This window comes from Stegodyphus dumicola, chromosome X2, assembly GCF_044657685.1.
Source record: "Stegodyphus dumicola isolate Sdum_Otavi_A_Nest chromosome X2, ASM4465768v1".
Taxonomy (NCBI): Eukaryota; Metazoa; Arthropoda; class Arachnida; order Araneae; family Eresidae; genus Stegodyphus; species Stegodyphus dumicola.
In genome coordinates, this window is record NC_140781.1 from 86556741 (window position 1) to 86576418 (window position 19678).

Below are 19678 nucleotides of genomic sequence, written 5' to 3' on the forward strand. Positions count from 1 at the left end.
TGTTTACACATGTGTGAAACCAGGTAAGTGCTCATGCAGCCAGCCTATCAGCCTATCCAACTGGAATCAAAATCAAATCGAACTATCAGCGTTCCAGTCAGCCGCTTTAGGGCTGTGCGTAGAGGGCCATGAAGGAGATTAATTACATGCAATGAAAACTGAATTCTAAACTAAATGTATAAGGAAACGAATGGAAATTCATTTATCAATACTAGATCTTATTAAATTAAAATGCTGCATAAAATGAATTTATAAAGCCATTGAACGAAAATTTTCCATTAACATATTTAAGGAGTAATAGAGAGTAATATTTAAGGAGTAATGTGTAAGGAGTAATAGATTAATTATTTCTAATATTATTAAGTAATTTTCTTTTAAAGAATTAAAAAATAAAAACAAACAAAAGCTTCTTTAGCGAAATTGTTCTACTATTAAAAATCATATTCTGCTGGAATTCACATCCCATCTTATCCAAAATTAAATAAATGCATTTAAAGTGATAAACCAAGTTGTGCAGAAATATTAAATATGAATACATTCATCTTAATTATTTAAAAAAACTGAATGTGAAGATGTGAAAAATTAAGAAAAAAAAAAAGCTTTCTAGATTATTCGCTAGAAATTTGACATCATGAAAAATGAATACACGCATACACACACACACACACACACACACACACATATATTGACACATATAATTTGCCTATGATTATATACATATATACAGTCAAAAGTCGTTAATTCGGACACCCATAATCCGGACCTCAAAGCTACAAACTGTCTGCGCATGCGTCGCGTTGACGCATGCGCATGGGCGTCTACGCGTGCGCGTAAGACCTCTACGGTTGCGAATATGCGTGTGCGCATGCCCATAATAGTTTAGGCATGCGCGTTTAATGTATAACGGCAGGTATAAGTTAAGCTAAAATTATCTAATTCAGTTAATGTTGCAGATTGCGTTGTTCCTTAATCTTCGAATTGGATCCGGCTTATTATTTTTTGCAGACTGTTAGAGCAATTTTATAAAAGTAAGCTTGAACTTTCGATTATGTCAAATAGAATTTCCGATATATATTTACTAATATGTAAAGGATCTACAAAGCGAAAGTATGTTTCGAAATCCGAAATCTGTTTATCAATTTTACGCTGCTCTGCGGCGGGGGGGGGGCGAACGCCGCGGCACGCAATGAATTGGAAGTTCATCTGTCAGCACTTTCCTTATCTTCAGCGCAGATGTTTTTATTTTATTTGGCTCATAATTCCTTATTAAATGTAGTATTTCATCTCGATGTACTCTGATATGATTTAAATCAAGTTCCTCGTCATTATAATTCGCTTCCGATAGTGAAGAAAGTGACACAGAGGTTATTGAAAACGAAAAAATTTCGATTAACAAATTAGTTGGTATTCTCGACACAGCAGTTATAGGACTTGAACAGCGGAACTTTATAACTGAACAAGAAATTATGTCTGTTTATAGAATTAAAGAGAATGTATTATCACATAAAAAAACGAAGCAACTTAAACAACTTACATTGAAAGAAATGTTTAATAAAGTAAACAAATAAATATTAAGCTTTTTTTTTTTTTTTTTTTGTAAATTTTGATACCCTTTAGATCATAATTGTTCTTTATTTCATAAATTACGGTTTCATATTTTTAATTTTGTAATTTCGGCATGCCATCTTACCAGATTTAAACTGATGATCTATAATCCGGAAAAATCGATAATCCGGAATCGCCGAAGTCCCGACGAGTCCGGATTAACGACTTTTGACTGTATATAGAGCAACATTTTTGACCTCATTGGTCTTTTATCGTTTGTTCTTTCTACTTTACTTTAAATTATATATATATATATACACGCATATAGAAAGAAATTTTGTAAAGTTTGAGACATAAATTTATATTCCTTCTAGTAAGGAAAGTCTTCTAGTCTTAAAAGAAAAATTTTAAAAATAGCATCACTAGAGCAAATTTACATTGCAGATTAAAAATGTTTTTCATTGAAACGCACTTCGTAACGCCAGCAGAATATAAATAAACGTCAGAAATGTGACATCACTCATGTGGGCGGAGTTAAAGGTGAGGCTTATCTGGATTGTCATTGGCCAAATTCAAGCCGTTGTCCTAGCAGTGTACATTTTACTCAAGGTTTCTAAAATATCCGTATTTTACTGATCTTGCATTTTACTTATATGCTTCAGGGACAAAGCCCCTTTGAACTAAAAAAAATGTTTGTTGCGCATGCGTAGGATAACAAGGTGCCAAAGGGATAACAAGGTGCCAAGCTTCACCAAGAAGAACCAGAACTAGCAACCGATCGTTTATTTCGTTTAAATAACTATTTTTGAGCTAAAGCCCGCATTTTCGTTTTACTTATATTTATTCTAAGTACCGCAATATTTTTTTTATTTACAGCCAGCTGCCTCATAGGACATGCCAAACTACACGTAGAAACTTTAGCAGCCGTAGAACCAACCAAGGAATCAGAAATGTAGGTAGACGTTCTTTGGTTTAGGTGGTCGTTTATTTTACTGATGTTAACTGTGGAAAATATTGTAAATATCTGTTAACCCTTTCCTCTATCATTTTGTCAATACTTACATTGCATTTGTTAATTTCAGCAAGTGAAAGATATAAATTTATTGCATACGTGCCTTTTATGTCTCCAAAACTATGGGTTGCGTATCCTTAAATTAATCTATAATTTTGAATCATTAAAAAAAATGAAAAGGCTTATCTTCTTTGTTATCCAGCTTATTATGCTGTATCTGAACTTTGATTTTAATAAGTTCATTGTTGAAAAACCAGTTTCAGAATGTTGAATTTATAAAGAGGAGAAGTTTTGTCTATTCAAAAGTTTCTTTTAACAGTGGATATTTTTTCTGATCAAGTAGCAGAAACACAATTTGTGATATGTTAGTTTCTAATTGTATGTCAGACTGAAAATTAATTATTTCTATTTCTAGATCAGAAGAACTTTTAACACCCCTTTGCAATCTGTTGCCATATTTTGAAAATATTAGCATTATCAAATGGATTTGAAATAAATGAAGCATTTGCCTTAATTTCAGGACACTCAAAAATCTAATTGCCGAATTTCTTGATACAGTTCTCCAAATTTCTAAATTGGAAAAAATGGCATTCCTTCATAGTTAAAACTTAGCATTCCTCTCATTTGTGGAAATTATGTGATATTTTCTATGAAATTAATTTTTATTTAAATTGCATTTACAATTTTTTTTTAAATTCAGTAATAGATTACCTGCCCTACTGATGTTTAAGATTGTTTATTTGTTTTGGTTATTATGTATGTAACAATGGCTAAACCATACAACCAGGTATGACCAATAATTTCTTCATTAGTTTCGTTTCTAGATTCTAAAAACCTTCGTACCTTCGTACGCACTAATTAGCCTTTTGACAATATCAATACTTGAATTAGAAGCCTCGTAAGGTCCTGGGGGTTGATTGCCACAGTAAATTTCAAGCTTCAATGTATAAAACGTTCGTGAGTCAACAACTGCAAAAATTTTCAGACCATACTTTGCGGGCTTGTTGAGGATGAATTGAATAAAAGAACACCTCCCGCGAAAGGGTTCCAACTTCTCGTCGATTGCGAGTTCGTCACCTGGTGTATAAAAGTTTTGACAGTTCTGATTGAAAGATTAAAAAATTTCTCTTAGTGCAGCAAGCTTATCAGTTTTTCTTCGCACATACCTTGTGCCTTTATCATCGAATCTAATAGCAGCACACAGGTTTCTGAATCGCTTGAGACCCATGACTCCTTGCAAAATTTCAATTCCTGTACTGTCTTTTGCCCATGCTTCCACCAAATTTTGACATTTTTTTGCACCCTAATAAGAATAAAATTCCTAAAAAGGCTAACGTTTCTGCTCTATTAGTATCATACATGCTTCTCTTTGAGATGTTTTGGAGATCATCTGCAGTCCTGTTACATTTGAGATAAATATTTGTATATTGTACGATAGTATCAATCATATTTGTATTTATGATTTTCTGAAAAGCAGAAAGCTCATTATTTATATCATCACAAGTTTTGGCACTCGGACTTATTTTTTTCATCAAATTTTTTCGAGGCGTTCTGGCGAATTTGCCCTTGAGGAGAACTTTATTCCACTTATAAGTTTCCTTTTCCTCTTTCAGAAATTTTCCTCCAACTTTCTTCATTTTGTAAATTGTTTTTACAAAAAAGGTCCTCATATTTTAAATCACTCATGTCATTTTCAATATCACTAAAATCGTCACTTGTTGGGGAAACATCATTTGAGGAAGGAAAATGAGGATGTTTAGAAACATTTCCCTCAATTGCTGAGTCACTTTCATGATCAGAATGTTCGATGACTTCCGATTCATTGACATCAGATGTGTTATCCAAATTGTTGGAGTCTTCATCAACTGAGACTTCTTCTAAAACGCGCAAATAATCTTCAGGAGGTACAATATTCTTTTTGTACATACTTGGAGGAGCGGCGTATTGCGTTCGCCTACTCGACATGTTCACAATAACTGCTTTCAGAAGGAATGCGAAAACCAGACTGACCAGAAATACCAGGTGCATTGCACTCATGGAATGTTTCTAGGAGGGTAGAGGAAGTGAGGAAGCTCAGGAAGGTGTTGTCTAAAAATTACAGCCCAAAAGATGGCATTGGCATATTCTGTACGCCGGCCCCTCCATTGCAGTGTTAACAATTCCTTCATCTTATCTTCAGTTAAAAGCTCTTCTTCGTAATGAGCGCTTTTATTATCGAAAGGTTTTATAAGCACCCATTTCTTCTTTTGTAATTTTTCTGATTCATTGTTTGACTTCTCCATCTTCCATATGTGAAAATTCTTCGGCATCCTTTGCTTTTGAGATTTCTAAGAGTTTTTGGACTTCGTTTTCAGTCAAAGGAAATTCTTTAAAGTAGCGGATAAATTCTTTCCGGTGTTGATGGATGAATGTTGAACCACGTATGAATGAAATTCTAGCAGTGGACAAATTAAATATAATCGGCTAATCTTTGGAATATGGTAACAGGTAGTTTGGCGACATTTTGGTAAGGCAATAAAGGTTACTAACTAGGACTTCAGCAGTGTACATGGATAAAGTCAAGAGTGTGCGCAATGCCATTTTTGTGCAATTCTGGGATGTTTATTCAAGTGAAAATAGGTCGACGTGTACATGGCTGATACCGTGTATGTGCAATTCTTAAAAACACGGCAAGAAGTGGGCGATTCTGCACTTTCTCCCAATTTCGCACCTAATCTTCGTCATGATTAAGCACTTTTGTTCCATAAGAGTACTAGAATAAGCGTAATTTGGATAGCAAATTGTTAAAAAAAAATGTTAAGTAAAAGAAAAAAAAAAAAAAAGCCTTTACTCCGGGGAAAACAAAATGGCTTCCAAAAAAGAACCAGCAGGTTGCTGTAGCAGGGTTGATCGCTAAATTTTTGACAAAAAATCGCCAACATACCATAATCCGAAGCTTAACCATAGAATCCTTTAAAGTACTGCTATACGCGAAATCAGGCTTTACAAGTCTGCGCTCAGCAAGTACCTGCTGTGTTAAAAATGATAGGCTACGAAACGTAACTTGAAGAATCGTATGAGGTATGAGGAATGCAGATTAGGACTTTACTCGTGATAAATAAAAAGTCTATACAGATGACTGGAAATAATAAAAATTTAGATGGATTTAGTATAAAGTATTTTACTCCTGGACCATGGATTAGTCATAAACAGTACTTGTGTCAAAACAGATTAAAGTATATGGATTCCCTGTTTAAGAAAGGAATTTCTCTCTCACAGTATGCAGTCTGTATCATAGCTGGAATAGCGAGGTGTTGTGTCTTCAGGGAAACAGAAATTGTCATTCTGCAGTTTTTACTAAAAATGTGTGTTTAAATTTTGTTACATAGATAACCCTATTTTTAACTCTTTTTATATGAAAATGAAACCAAATACAGACAAAGAAATAAAATTGCATTCCTTACCTTAGCACAGTTATGCGCAACTTTAAATTAATGGGAGCCAATTTTGAGATTATAAAATTTTGGCTAGCTACAATTATCTAGTGCATGTTTAGTATTTCAGTTATAAATGCATTAGACAAAGTATAAAAATGTGTTTTATAATATGTTAAAGAAAAGGTATACTCTTTGTATTATTTACAAAAAATTCAGCAAGATGAAAGTTAAATACAGGGAAATCATATTTTAATGTGAAATTTAATACTGCATTTCTTCTGCGAGTTTTTTTCCCTCTGGTACATGTGATGCAATGGCTAAATCCTTGCAGTCGTTGGGATGTTGATTTGTTATCCTGTGTCTAAACATTGATTTTAACAAGTTCATCGTAGAAAATCCTTTTTCACATTTTTAAGTAGGTCGAAAGCAGGAATTTATCTTTTAAAAGTTTAAGAGTTCATGATTTTTCTTTGCTAGGACTATCCAAATGTCTTTTTGTGATATTCTTGATCTTAATTAGGATGAAAATCGGTTATTTCCATTTCTAGATCAATATAATTGTTATTTAACATATTTGCAATCTTTTACCATTTTTCTTAAATACTAGTATTATGTTATTGGTTTGAAGTGAATGAAGTAGTTGGCCTAATTTTAAATATACTCAAAACATCTAATTTAGAAACTAATTTAAGCTCGATGTCATTTTTCAAATGATTGTTTCAGTTTTCTTATATCTCACACTTTAGTTCTCCAGATTTTGAAAGTGGCAAAACGTACATTACATTATGTTAAAAATGTATATTCCTTATATTTGTGTAATATTTTCACAAAATTAATTTTGATTTAAAATGAATTTATAATACACTTAAATTCAACGACTTTAGTTTAGATCTCTTCACCCTTCAAGTTTAAGATTTACTTGTTATGTCTGTAAGAATGGCTAAATCATAGAACCAGGTATGTTCAAAAATTTCTTCATAAGTTTTGTTCCTGGATTTTTAAAATTCTTCTATGAAACTTTTGGAACAGAAGCTGGGATGGTACCCGGGTATCCAGACAGTGTCCCTTCCCTGAGTGAAACTTTGTATGATTTCTTTGAAAAGTGACCTTATAATATTTCAGAAGAAAGCGTCGTAACGCTAAGAAATGTATATAGATGTTTATATAATGCCTGTCTGGTTCTTAGAATATTTTGAGCTATTATATTACTAATTCTGTATGTGAATTAACACATTTTAACATAGAATACCTGCTTCAAGTCTAAAAGTAAAGTATTTGAATTATGTTTTACCTTTCGTCTGTTTTCAGACGCAGGTTCTCTTCTACAATTTACGGAATTTCTCGGTATTGGACATCTCACATAGCTGACAAAATTTTATTCCTATGTTTAGGTTTTATAGCTCAATAAGTTGAGCATCCCTACATTAGTATATGACTTTGATTCCTTCAAAAGAAAAAGGAGTATCTTAGTTTTCTTGAATTTTTGGTCAAAATTTTAGTCTGTAGGTAATTGCAATAGCTCTTCCACGAAATTGCATTTAAATTTTTTGCAACATTTCAAAATGCTGTATCATTCAATGGAATTTGATGTGTTTTGTCTTGCTGTATTAAAGCTGGGCACGAACCCGGGCCGCTAGACAGTATGTCCTTTCCCTGAGTGAAATATTGCTATAATTTCATTAAAGTGATTTGGTAACATTTCAGGATAATTTCTTGTACATCGGACTAAGCTGTCCTCTCTCATGGATGAGAGTACCTAAGTAAAGAACTTAAAATTAGAAACATTTCTTACGTTAAACTTCTGAATGAAATATTTCTTTTATGGTATATGACTTTTGTTTCCAAGATGGTCTTCGAAATCTGTTTTTAGATTGGTGTTTTTGTACCCTTTTTTTAAAAAAGAAATCTTTAAAAGTATATATGTATAGCTCTTTGTAATGTTAATATATTTCGAGTTTGATTCTTACGTTATTTTGATCTGTTATGTCACCAATTCTGTGTGTGAATTAAGATAGTTTAATATATAACACCTGCTTCAGAGCTAATAGTAAAGTTTATTTTGTTTATTTGTGATTTAAAATTATCTGCTTATTTTCTTTTGGTGCCATCTTTCTAGCAGCGCTGAAATTATTTACTCTTCTCGAAGATCATTATCCATTTTATTCTGTGTATCCGTAACAACTATCTTAATTTCTTTCATTATTCATGTTGTACCCATACATGAAAAACCCCTTTCGCTTACTGTATTTCTGTCGTATTAGGAAAATCATCTGCTTTTCTATCGACTGCAGTCATGATTTTAGGAACAATGTAGCTCATTGCTAGAGTTTAAAACAAAGAAGGCTACTTTTGAAGTTTTATATATTAAGAAACAATATTAGATATTTCTCTTTGTGTATAATTATTCTTTAATATCAAAGTAGTTAAAATCTAATGATTCCCTTTTGGCCTCTTCTAGTGTAATTTGTCATCATTTTTGTGAACTCTTGTAATGCAGAACATGATATTGTGAAAGGAAAAGAACGGAGAAGTAATGCAGAGCAAAAAGACATCTGTGGCTGGTAATTCTGGTTTTATATCAACTTTATTTCCACTAGAAATGCTTGAATGTTATAATTTGTACATCCCTTTTCACATGTTGCTTTATATTGGAGCTTTACTAGTTCTTTACTTTACATGAACGCTTCACATTATGTTTTAATGTTTAAGGTCGCATTTATGCATCAATTTCGTAGGTTTTGAATCCATATTGAAGTGTCTGAATTGGTGCTTTTTTTTATATTGTATTGTAATATTCGAAGTGAGGTTGAACTGTTAATCACACTATAATTATCAGAAGTCTAAGATTTGTTAGAGTTCTGTTGCTTCGTAGTGGTTTCAAAAGTACTGCTGTGGTGTAATTTTTTCCCAAGTGGCCTCCTTTCGCATTAAGATTAGGTGGCTAAACAATTTCCTCTCTGTGTGGCCTAATATTTTCCCTGTCCAACGGGCTCTTCTCTTCCCAACACGCCTGTGTAATTGCACTGCGTGTGTATAAACCAATTTTGCTTCACTTTTTTCCGAATTTAGAGTCTCTCTATCAAGAGCTGATTCTCTTAAAACCATTTAAAGTTAAGTTTTGAACAAAAAAGAAATGTAGATAAAATCTTAATGTGTACTCGTAAAGAAAGTTAGTGGAGCCAAATTGTCTTCTGTTAAGGGATGCTCAAAATGTGCTTATTCTTATTTGTTTTAAGCATAATTTATTATATTTTTTCCTTAATCTGAACAATTTTGGCATATTGTGAAGTTTTATGAACCAATTTGCGAAGATCTATTTAAAATTGATTCGATAAATAAAAATTCATTTTGAAATCAAACCAGAGATGTTTTATTTTTATCAAAGTGAAATTCTGCAGATTAACTTTCAACTTTCTTTTGAAAAGCACTGTGAAAGTTTCTTTTGGACTTCTTTCCGTTCTCTTGGCAAATACATGACAGAATTATTTTTTGAAAAAGCTGATGTCTTTTGCTTATAAAAATAACTGATGCAACTGTAACCGTGTCGCTGTAAAGAGCACATGTTTCCCGGTAGCTCTTTTAAAGTGTCCGGATTTTCTTTAATTGGGTCAATCTCCACTAGAAGATCAGACGTTGCTTTTGTGTAATTTAACAATTCCTTCATCTTATTTTCAGTTAAAAGCTCTTCTTCGTAATGAGCGCTGTTATTATCAAGGGGTTTTATAAGCACCCAATTCTTCTTTTGTAATTTTTCTGATTCATTGTTTGACTTCTGTATCTTTCATATGTTAAAATTCATCGGCATCCTTTGCTTTTGAGCTTTGTAAGATTTTTTGGACCTCATTTTCAGTCAATGGAAATTGTTTAATGTAGCAGATAAATTCTTTCTGGTGTTGATGGATGAATGTTGAACCACGTATGAATGAAATTCTAGCAGTGGACAAATTAAATGGAATCCTTTAAGGTAGTGCTATACGCGAAATCAGGCTTTACAAGCCTGCGTTTCGCAAGTACCTGCTGTATTAAAAATGGTAGGCTGCGAAACGTGACTTGAAGAATCATATGAGGTATGTAGAAAGCAGATTGGGTGTTTAGTCGTGATAAATATTCTGTACAGATGACCGGAAATAATAAAAATTTACATCGATTTACTATAAAATATTTTACCCTTGGACCATGGATTAGTCATTAACAGTACTTGTGTGAAAGCAGATTAATGTATATGAATTCCCTGTTTAAGGAAGTAATTTCTCCCTGACAGTATGCAGTCTGTATCATAGCTGGAATAGCGAGGTGTTGCGTCTTCAGGGAAACAAAATCTGTTATTCTGCAATTTTTATTGAAAATGTCTGTTTAAATTTTGTTACCTAGATAACAAAATTAGATAACCCTATTTTTAACTCTTTTCATATCAAAATGAAACCAAATAAGACAAAGAAATAAAATTGCATTCCTTCCCTTAATACAGTTATGCGCAACTTTAACTTAATGGGAGCCAATTTTGAGTTTATAAAATTTTGGCTAGCTACAATTAACTAGTGCATTTTTAGTATTTCAGTTATAAATGCATTACACAAAGTAAAAAAATATGTGCTATAATATGTTAAATTAAAGGTATACTCTTTGTGTTATTGACAAAAAATTCAGCAAGATGAAAGTTAAATACAGGGAAATCATATTTTAATGTCAAATTTAACACTGCATTTCTTCTGTGAGTTTTTTTTCCCTCTGGTACTGCAGTGTTATGTCTAAATCCTTGCAGTTGTTGGGATGTTGATTTGTTATCCTGTATCTAAACGTTGATTTTAACAAGTTCATTGTAGAAAGTCCTCTTTCACATTTTTAATTAGGTCGAAAGCAGGAATTTATCTTTTAAAAGTTTAACAGTTCATGATTTTTCTGATCTAGGACTATTCAAATGGCTTTTTGTGATATTCTTGATCTTAATTAGGATGAAAATCGGTTATTTCCATTTCTAGATCAATATAATTGTTATTTAACATATTTGCAATTTTTTTCCCATTTTTCTTATATACTAGTATAATGTAATGGGTTAAGTGAATGCAGTAGTTGGCCTAATTTTAAATACACTCAAAACATCTAATTTAGAAACTAATTTAAGCTCGATGTCATTTTTCAAATTATTGTTTCAGTTTTCTTAAATCTCACGCTTTAGTTCTCCAGATTTTGAAAGTGGAAAACGTACATTACATTATGTTAAAAATGTATATTCCTTATATTTGTGTAGTATTTTCACAAAATTAATTTTGATTTAAAATGAATTTATAATACCCTTTAATTCAAAGACTTTAGTTTAGTTCTCTTCACCCTTCAAGTTTAAGATTTACTTGTTATGTCTGTAAGAATGGCTAAATCATAGAACCAGGTATGTTCAATAATTTCTTCATAAGTTTCGAATTGTTTGATGTTTTGAGTGTATTTAAAATTAGGCCAACTATTTCATTCACTTCAAACCCATTACATAATAATAGTATTTAAGAAAAATGGTAAAAGATTGCAAATATGTTAAATAACAATTCTATTGATCTAGAAATGGAAATAACAGATTTTCATCCTAATTAATATCAAGAGTATCACAAAAAGCCATTTGAATAGTCCTAGATCAGAAAAATCATGAACTGTTAAACTTTTAAAAAGATAAATTCCTGCTTCCGATCTACTTAAATATGTGAAAGAGGATTTTCAATTATGAACTTGTTAAAATCAATGTTTAGATAAGGGATAACAAATCAACATCCCAAGGACTGCATGGATTTAGCCATAAGATCGCATGTACCAGAGAGGAAAAAAAATCGCAGAAGAAATGCTATGTTAAATTTCACATTAAAATATCATTTTCCTGTATTTAACTTTCATCTTCCTGAATTTTTTGTAAATAATACAAAGAGTACACCATTTCTTTAACATATTATACCACACCTTTTTATACTTTGTGTAATGCATTTATAACTGAATTATTAAAATTGCACTAGATAATTGTAGCTGGCCAAAATTTTATAAACTCAAAATTGGCTCCCATTAGGTTAAAGTTGCGCATAACTGCACTAAGGGAAGGAATGCAATTTTATTTCTTTGTCTGTATTTGGTTTCATTTTCATATAAAAAGAGTTAAAAATAGGGTTATCTAAGTAACAAAATTTAAACACACATTTTCAGTAAAAATTGCAGAATAACAGATTTTGTTTCCCTGAAGATGCAACACCTCGCTATTCCAGCTTTGATACAGACCGCATACTGTCAGAGAGAAATTCCTTTCTTAAACAGGGAATCGATATACATTAATCTTTTTTCACACAAGTACTGTTTAGGACTAATACATGGTCCAGGAGTAAAATATTTTATAGTAAATCCATCTAAAATTTTATTATTTCCGGTCATCTGTATAGACTATTTATCAGGACTAAACACCCAATCTGCATTCTAATTACCTCATATGATTCTTCAAGTCACGTTTCGCAGCCTATCATTTTTAGTACAGCAGGCACTTGCTGAGCGCAGACTTGTAAAGCGTGACTTCGCGTATAGCAGTACCTTAAAGGATTCCATTTAATTAGTTCACTGCTAGAATTTCATTCATATGTGGTTCAACATTCATCCATCAACACCAGAAAGAATTTATCTGCTACATTAAACAATTTCCATTGACTGAAAATGAAGTCCAAAAAATCTTACAAATCTCAAAAGCAAATGCCGATCAATTTTCACATATGAAAGATAGAGAAGTCAAACAATGAATCAGAAAAATTACAACAGAAGAATTGGGTGCTTATAAAACCCCTTGATAATAACAGTGCTCATTACGAAGAAGAGCTTTTAACTGAAGATAAGATGAAGGAATTGTTAAATAACAAAAAAGCCACGTCTGATCTTCTAGCGGAGATTGACCCAATTAAAGAAAATCCGGACACTTTAAAGGAGCTACCGGGAAACATGTGCTCTTTAAAGCGACACGGTTACAGTTGCATCAGTCATTCTTATAAGCAAAAGACATCAGCTTTTTCAAAAAATAATTCTGTCATGTATTTGCCAAGAGAATGGAAAGAAGTCCAAAAGAAACTTTCAGAGTGCTTTTCAAAAGAAAGTTGAAAGTTAATCTGCAGAATTTCACTTTGATAAAAATAAAACATCTCTGGTTTGATTTCAAAATGAATTTTTATTTATCGAATGAATTTTAAATAGATCTTCGCAAATTGGTTCATAAAACTTCACAATATCCCAAAATTGTTCAGATTAAGGAAAAAATATAATAAAGTATGCTTAAAACAAATAAGAAAAAGCACATTTTGAGCGTCCATTAACAGAAGACAATTACGAGTACACATTAAATTTTTATTTACATTTCTTTTTTGTTCAAAACTTAACTTTCAATGGTTTTAAGAGAAATAGCTTTTGATAGAGAGACTCTAAATTCGGAAAAAAGTGAAGCAAAATTGGTTTATACACACGCAGTGCAATTACACAAGCCTGTTGGGAAGAGAAGACCCCGTCGGACAGGGAAAATATCAGGCCACACAGAGAGAAAATTGTTTAGCCACCCACTCTTAATGCGAAAGGAGGCCACTTGGGAAAAAATTACACCACAGCAGTACTTTTGAAACCACTACGAAGCAACAGAACTCTAACAAATCTTAGACTTCTGATAATTATAGTGTGATTAACAGTTCAACCTCACTTCGAATATTACAATACAATATAAAAAAAAGCACCAATTCAGACACTTCAATATGGATTCAAAACCTACGAAATTAATGCATAAATGCTTCCTTAAACACTAAAACATAATGTGAAGCGTTCATGTAAAGTTCCAATATAAAGCAACATGTGAAAAGGAATGTACAAATTTTAACATTCAAGCATTTCTAGTGGAAATAAAGTTGATATAAAACAAGAATTACCAGCCACAGATGTCTTTTTGTTCTGCATTATTTCTCCGTTCTTTTCCTTTCACGATATCGTGTTTTGCATTACAAGAGTTCGCAAAAATGATGACAAATTACACTAGAAGAGGCCAAAAGGGAACCATTAGATTTTAACTACTTTGATATTAAAGAATAATTATACACAAAGAGAAATATCTAATATTGTTTTTTAATATATAAAACTTCAAAAGTAGCCTTCTTTGTTTTAAACTCCAGCAATGAGCTACATTGTTCCTAAAATCATGACTGCAGTCGATAGAAAAGCAAATGGTTTTCCTAATACGACAGAAGTACAGTAAGCGAAAGGGGTTTTTGATGTATGGGTACAACATGAATAATGAAAGAAATTAAGATAGTTGTTACGGATACACAGAATAAGAGGGATAATGATCTTCGAGAAGAGTAAATAATTTCAGCACTGGTAGAAAGATGGCACCAAAAGAAAATAAGCAGATAATTTTAAATCACAAATAAACAAAATAAACTTTACTATTAGCTTTGAAGCAGGTGTTATATATTAAACTATCTTAATTCACACACAGAATTAGTGACATAACAGATCAGAATAGAGTAAGAATCAAACTCGCAATATATTAACATTACAAAGAGCTATACATATATACTTTTAAAGATTTTTTTTAAAAAAGGGCACAAAAACACCACTCTAAAAACAGACATAATGTAAATTACATTATGTTAAAAATGTATATTCCTTATATTTGCGTAATATTATCACAAAATTAATTTTGATTTAAAATGAATTTATAATACCCTTTATTTCAAAGACTTTAGTTTAGTTCTCTTCACCCTTCAAGTTTAAGATTTACTTGTTATGTCTGTAAGAATGGCTAAATCATAGAACCAGGTATGTTCAATAATTTCTTCATAAGTTTTGTTTCTGGATTTTTAAAATTCTTCTATGAAACTTTTGTAACAGAAGCTGGGATGGTACCCGGGTATCCAGACAGAATGTCCCTTCCCTGAGTGAAACTTTGTATCATTTCTTTGAAAGTGACCTTATAATATTTCAGAATAAACCGTCGTAATGCTAATAAATGTATATAGATGTTTATATAATGCCTGTTTGGTTCTTAGAATATTTTGAGCTATTATATAACTAATTCTGTATGGGAATTAACACGGTTTAATATAGAATACTTCCTTCAAGGCTAAAAGTGAAGTATTTGAATTATGTTTTAAATTTCGTCTGTTTTCAGATGCATGTTCTATTCTACAATTTACGGAATTTCTCCGTATTGGACATCTCACATAGCTGACAAAATTTCATTCCTATGTTTAGGTTTTATAGTACAATAAGTTGAGCATCCCTACATTAGTATATGACTTTGATTCCTACAAAAGAAAAAGGAGTATCTTAGTTTTCTTGAATTTTTGGTCAAAATTTTTGTATGTAGGTAATTGCAATAGCTCTTCCACGAAATTGCATTTAAATTTTTTCCAACATTTCAAAATGCTGTATCATTCAATAGAATTTGATGTGTTTTGTCTTGCTGTATTAAAGCTGGGCTCAAACCCGGGCAGATAGACAATATGTCCTTTCCCTGAGTGAAATATTGCTATAATTCCATTAAAGTGACCTGGTAATATTTCAGGATAATTTCTTGTACATTGGACTGAGCTGTCCTCTCCCATGAATGAGAGTATCTAAGTAAAGAACTTAAAATTTTAGAAGTTTCTTACGTTTAATTTCTGAATGAAATATTTCTTTTATGGTATATGACTTTTGTTTCCAGGATGTTCTTCGAAATCTGTTTTTAGAGTGGTGTTTTTGTGCCCTTTTTTAAAAAAAATCTTTAAAAGTATATATGTATAGCTCTTTGTAATGTTAATATATTGCGAGTTTGATTCTTACTCTATTTTGATCTGTTATGTCACTAATTCTGTGTGTGAATTAAGATAGTTTAATATATAACACCTGCTTCAAAGCTAATAGTAAAGTTTATTTTGTTTATTCGTGATTTAAAATTATCTGCTTATTTTCTTTTGGTGCCATCTTTCTACCAGCGCTGAAATTATTTACTCTTCTCGAAGATCATTATCCCTTTTATTCTGTGTATCCGTAACAACTATCTTAATTTCTTTCATTATTCATGTTGTACCCATACATCAAAAACCCCTTTCGCTTACTGTACTTCTGTCGTATTAGGAAAATCATTTGCTTTTCTATCGACTGCAGTCATGATTTTAGGAACAATGTAGCTCATTGCTGGAGTTTAAAACAAAGAAGGCTACTTTTGAAGTTTTATATATTAAGAAACAATATTAGATATTTCTCTTTGTGTATATTTATTCTTTAATATCAAAGTAGTTAAAATCTAATGGTTCCCTTTTGGCCTCTTCTAGTGTAATTTGTCATCATTTTTGTGAACTCTTGTAATGCAGAACATGATATCGTGAAAGGAAAAGAACGGAGAAGTAATGCAGAACAAAAAGACATCTGTGGCTGGTAATTCTTGTTTTATATCAACTTTATTTCCACTAGAAATGCTTGAATGTTATAATTTGTACATCCCTTTTCACATGTTGCTTTATATTTACTTTACATGAACGCTTCACATTATATTTTAGTGTTTAAGGAAGCATTTATGCATTAATTACGTAGGTTTTAAATCCATATTGAAGTGTCTGAATTGGTGCTTTTTTTTATATTGTATTGTAATATTCGAAGTGAGGTTGAACTGTTAATCACACTATAATTATCAGAAGTCTAAGATTTGTTAGAGTTCTGTTGCTTCGTAGTGGTTTCAAAAGTACTGCTGTGGTGTAATTTTTTCCCAAGTGGCCTCCTTTCGCATTAAGAGTGGATGGCTAAACAATTTTCTCTCTGTGTGGCCTAATATTTTCCCTGTCCAACGGGGTCTTCTCTTCCCAACAGGCTTGTGTAATTGCACTGCGTGTGTATAAACCAATTTTGCTTCACTTTTTTCCGAATTTAGAGTCTCTCTATCAAGAGCTATTTCTCTTAAAACCATTGAAAGTTAAGTTTTGAACAAAAAAGAAATGTAAATAAAAATTTAATGTGTACTCGTAATTGTCTTCTGTTAATGGATGCTCCAAATGTGCTTTTTCTTATTTGTTTTAAGCATACTTTATTATATTTTGTCCTTAATCTGAACAATTTTGGCATATTGTGAAGTTTTATGAACCAATTTGCGAAGATCTATTTAAAATTGATTCGATAAATAAAAATTCATTTTGAAATCAAACCAGAGATGTTTTATTTTTATCAAAGTGAAATTCTGCAGATTAACTTTCAACTTTGTTTTGAAAAGCACTCTGAAAGTTTCTTTTGGACTTCTTTCCATTCTCTTAGCAAATACATGACAGAATTATTTTTTGAAAAAGCTGATGTCTTTTGCTTATAAGAATGACTGATGCAGCTGTAACCGTGTCGCTGTAAAGAGCACATGTTTCCCGGTAGCTCCTTTAAAGTGTCCGGATTTTCTTTAATTGGGTCAATCTCCGCTAGAAGATCAGACGTTGCTTTTTTGTTATTTAACAATTCCTTCATCTTATCTTCAGTTAAAAGCTCTTCTTCGTAATGAGCACTGTTATTATCAAGGGGTTTTATAAGCACCCAATTCTTCTTTTGTAATTTTTCTGATTCATTGTTTGACTTCTCTATCTTTCATATGTGAAAATTCATCGGCATTTGCTTTTGAGATTTGTAAGATTTTTTTGGACTTCATTTTCAGTCAATGGAAATTGTTTAATGTAGCAGATAAATTCTTTCTGGTGTTGATGGATGAATGTTGAACCACGTATGAATGAAATTCTAGCAGTGAACTAATTAAATGGAATCCTTTAAGGTACTGCTATACGCGAAGTCACGCTTTACAAGCCTGCGCTCAGCAAGTGCCTGCTGTACTAAAAATAATAGGCTGCGAAACGTAACTTGAAGAATCATATGAGGTAATTAGAATGCAGATTGGGTGTTTAGTCGTGATAAATAGTCTATACAGATGACCGGAAATAATAAAATTTTAGATGGATTTACTATAAAATATTTTACTCCTGGACCATGTATTAGTCCTAAACAGTACTTGTGTGAAAAAAGATTAATGTATATGGATTCCCTGTTTAAGAAAGGAATTTCTCTCTGACAGTATGCGATCTGTATCAAAGCTGGAATAGCGATGTGTTGCATCTTCAGGGAAACAAAATCTGTTATTCTGCAATTTTTACTGAAAACGTGTGTTTAAATTTTGTTACTTAGATAACCCTATTTTTAACTCTTTTTATATGAAAATGAAACCAAATACAGACAAAGAAATAAAATTGCATTCCTTCCCTTAGTGCAGTTATGCGCAACTTTAACTTAATGGGAGCCAATTTTGAGTTTATAAAATTTTGGCCAGCTACAATTATCTAGTGCACTTTTAATATTTCAGTTATAAATGCATTACACAAAGTATAAAAAGGTGTGGTATAATATGTTAAAGAAAAGGTGTACTCTTTGTATTATTTACAAAAAATTCAGGAAGATGAAAGTTAAATACAGGAAAATCGTATTTTAATGTGAAATTTAACACAGCATTTCTTCTGCGATTTTTTTTTTTCCCTCTCTGGTACATGCGATCCTATGGCTAAATCCATGCAGTCGTTGGGATGTTGATTTGTTATCCCCTATCTAAACATTGATTTTAACAAGTTCATTGTTGAAAATCCTCTTTCACATATTTAAGTAGATCGGAAGCAGGAATTTATCTTTTTAAAAGTTTCACAGTTCATGATTTTTCTGATCTAGGACTATTCAAATGGCTTTTTGTGATATTCTTGATATTAATTAGGATGAAAATCTGTTATTTCCATTTCTAGATCATTAGAATTGTTATTTAACATATTTGCAATCTTTTACCATTTTTCTTAAATACTATTATTATGTAATGAGTTTGAAGTGAATGAAATAGGTGGCCTAATTTTAAATACACTCAAAACATCTAAATTAAAAAGTAATTAAGGCTCGATGAGATTTTCCAAATGATTGTTTCTTTCTCTTTAGTTCTCCAGATATTCAAAGTGGCAAAACGTATATTACATTATTATAAAAATGTATATTCCTTATATTTGTGTTATATGTTCACAAAATTAATTTTGATTTAAAATGAATTTATAATACATTTTAATTCAAAGACTTTAGTTTAGTTCCCCCGCGTCAAGTTTAGATTTAGTTATTATGTCTGTAAGAATTGCTAAATCATAGAACCAGGTATGTTCAATAATTTCTTCATAAGTTTCGAATTCTGGATTTATAAAATTCTTTAATGAAAAGAAGCTGGGATGGAACCCAGGCAGCCAGACAGAATATCCCTTCCCTGAGTGAAAATTTCTATCGTTTCTTTGAAAGTGAACTTATAATATTTCAGAATAAACCCTCGTAACACTACTAAATCTATATACATTTTTTAATGTTTATATAAAGCATGTTTGGTTCTTACAATATTTTGAGCTATTATATTACTAATTCTGTATGTGAATTAACACATTTTAACATAGAATACCTGCTTCAAGTCTAAAAGTAAAGTATTTGAATTATGTTTTACCTTTCGTCTGTTTTCAGACGCATGTTATCTTCTACAATTTACGGAATTTCTCCGTATTGGACATCTCACATAGCTGACAAAATTTCATTCCTATGTTTAGGTTTTATAGTACAATAAGTTGAGCATCCCTACATTAGTATATGACTTTGATTCCTACAAAAGAAAAAGGAGTATCTTAGTTTTCTTGAATTTTTGGTCAAA

At 31.5% G+C, this 19678-nt stretch overlaps 1 long non-coding RNA gene across 1 annotated transcript in view; it reads left to right on the forward strand.

Annotated features, from left to right (window-relative positions):
• Window positions 1-2137: 2137 nt before the first annotated feature.
• Window positions 2138-19678, forward strand: part of LOC146992807 (uncharacterized) — a 31626-nt gene continuing 14085 nt past the window's right edge. The window contains exons 1-2 of the long non-coding RNA XR_015039091.1: window positions 2138-2497; window positions 16278-16380. This is a non-coding gene — a long non-coding RNA (uncharacterized LOC146992807). The remainder of the gene's footprint in view (window positions 2498-16277; window positions 16381-19678) is intronic.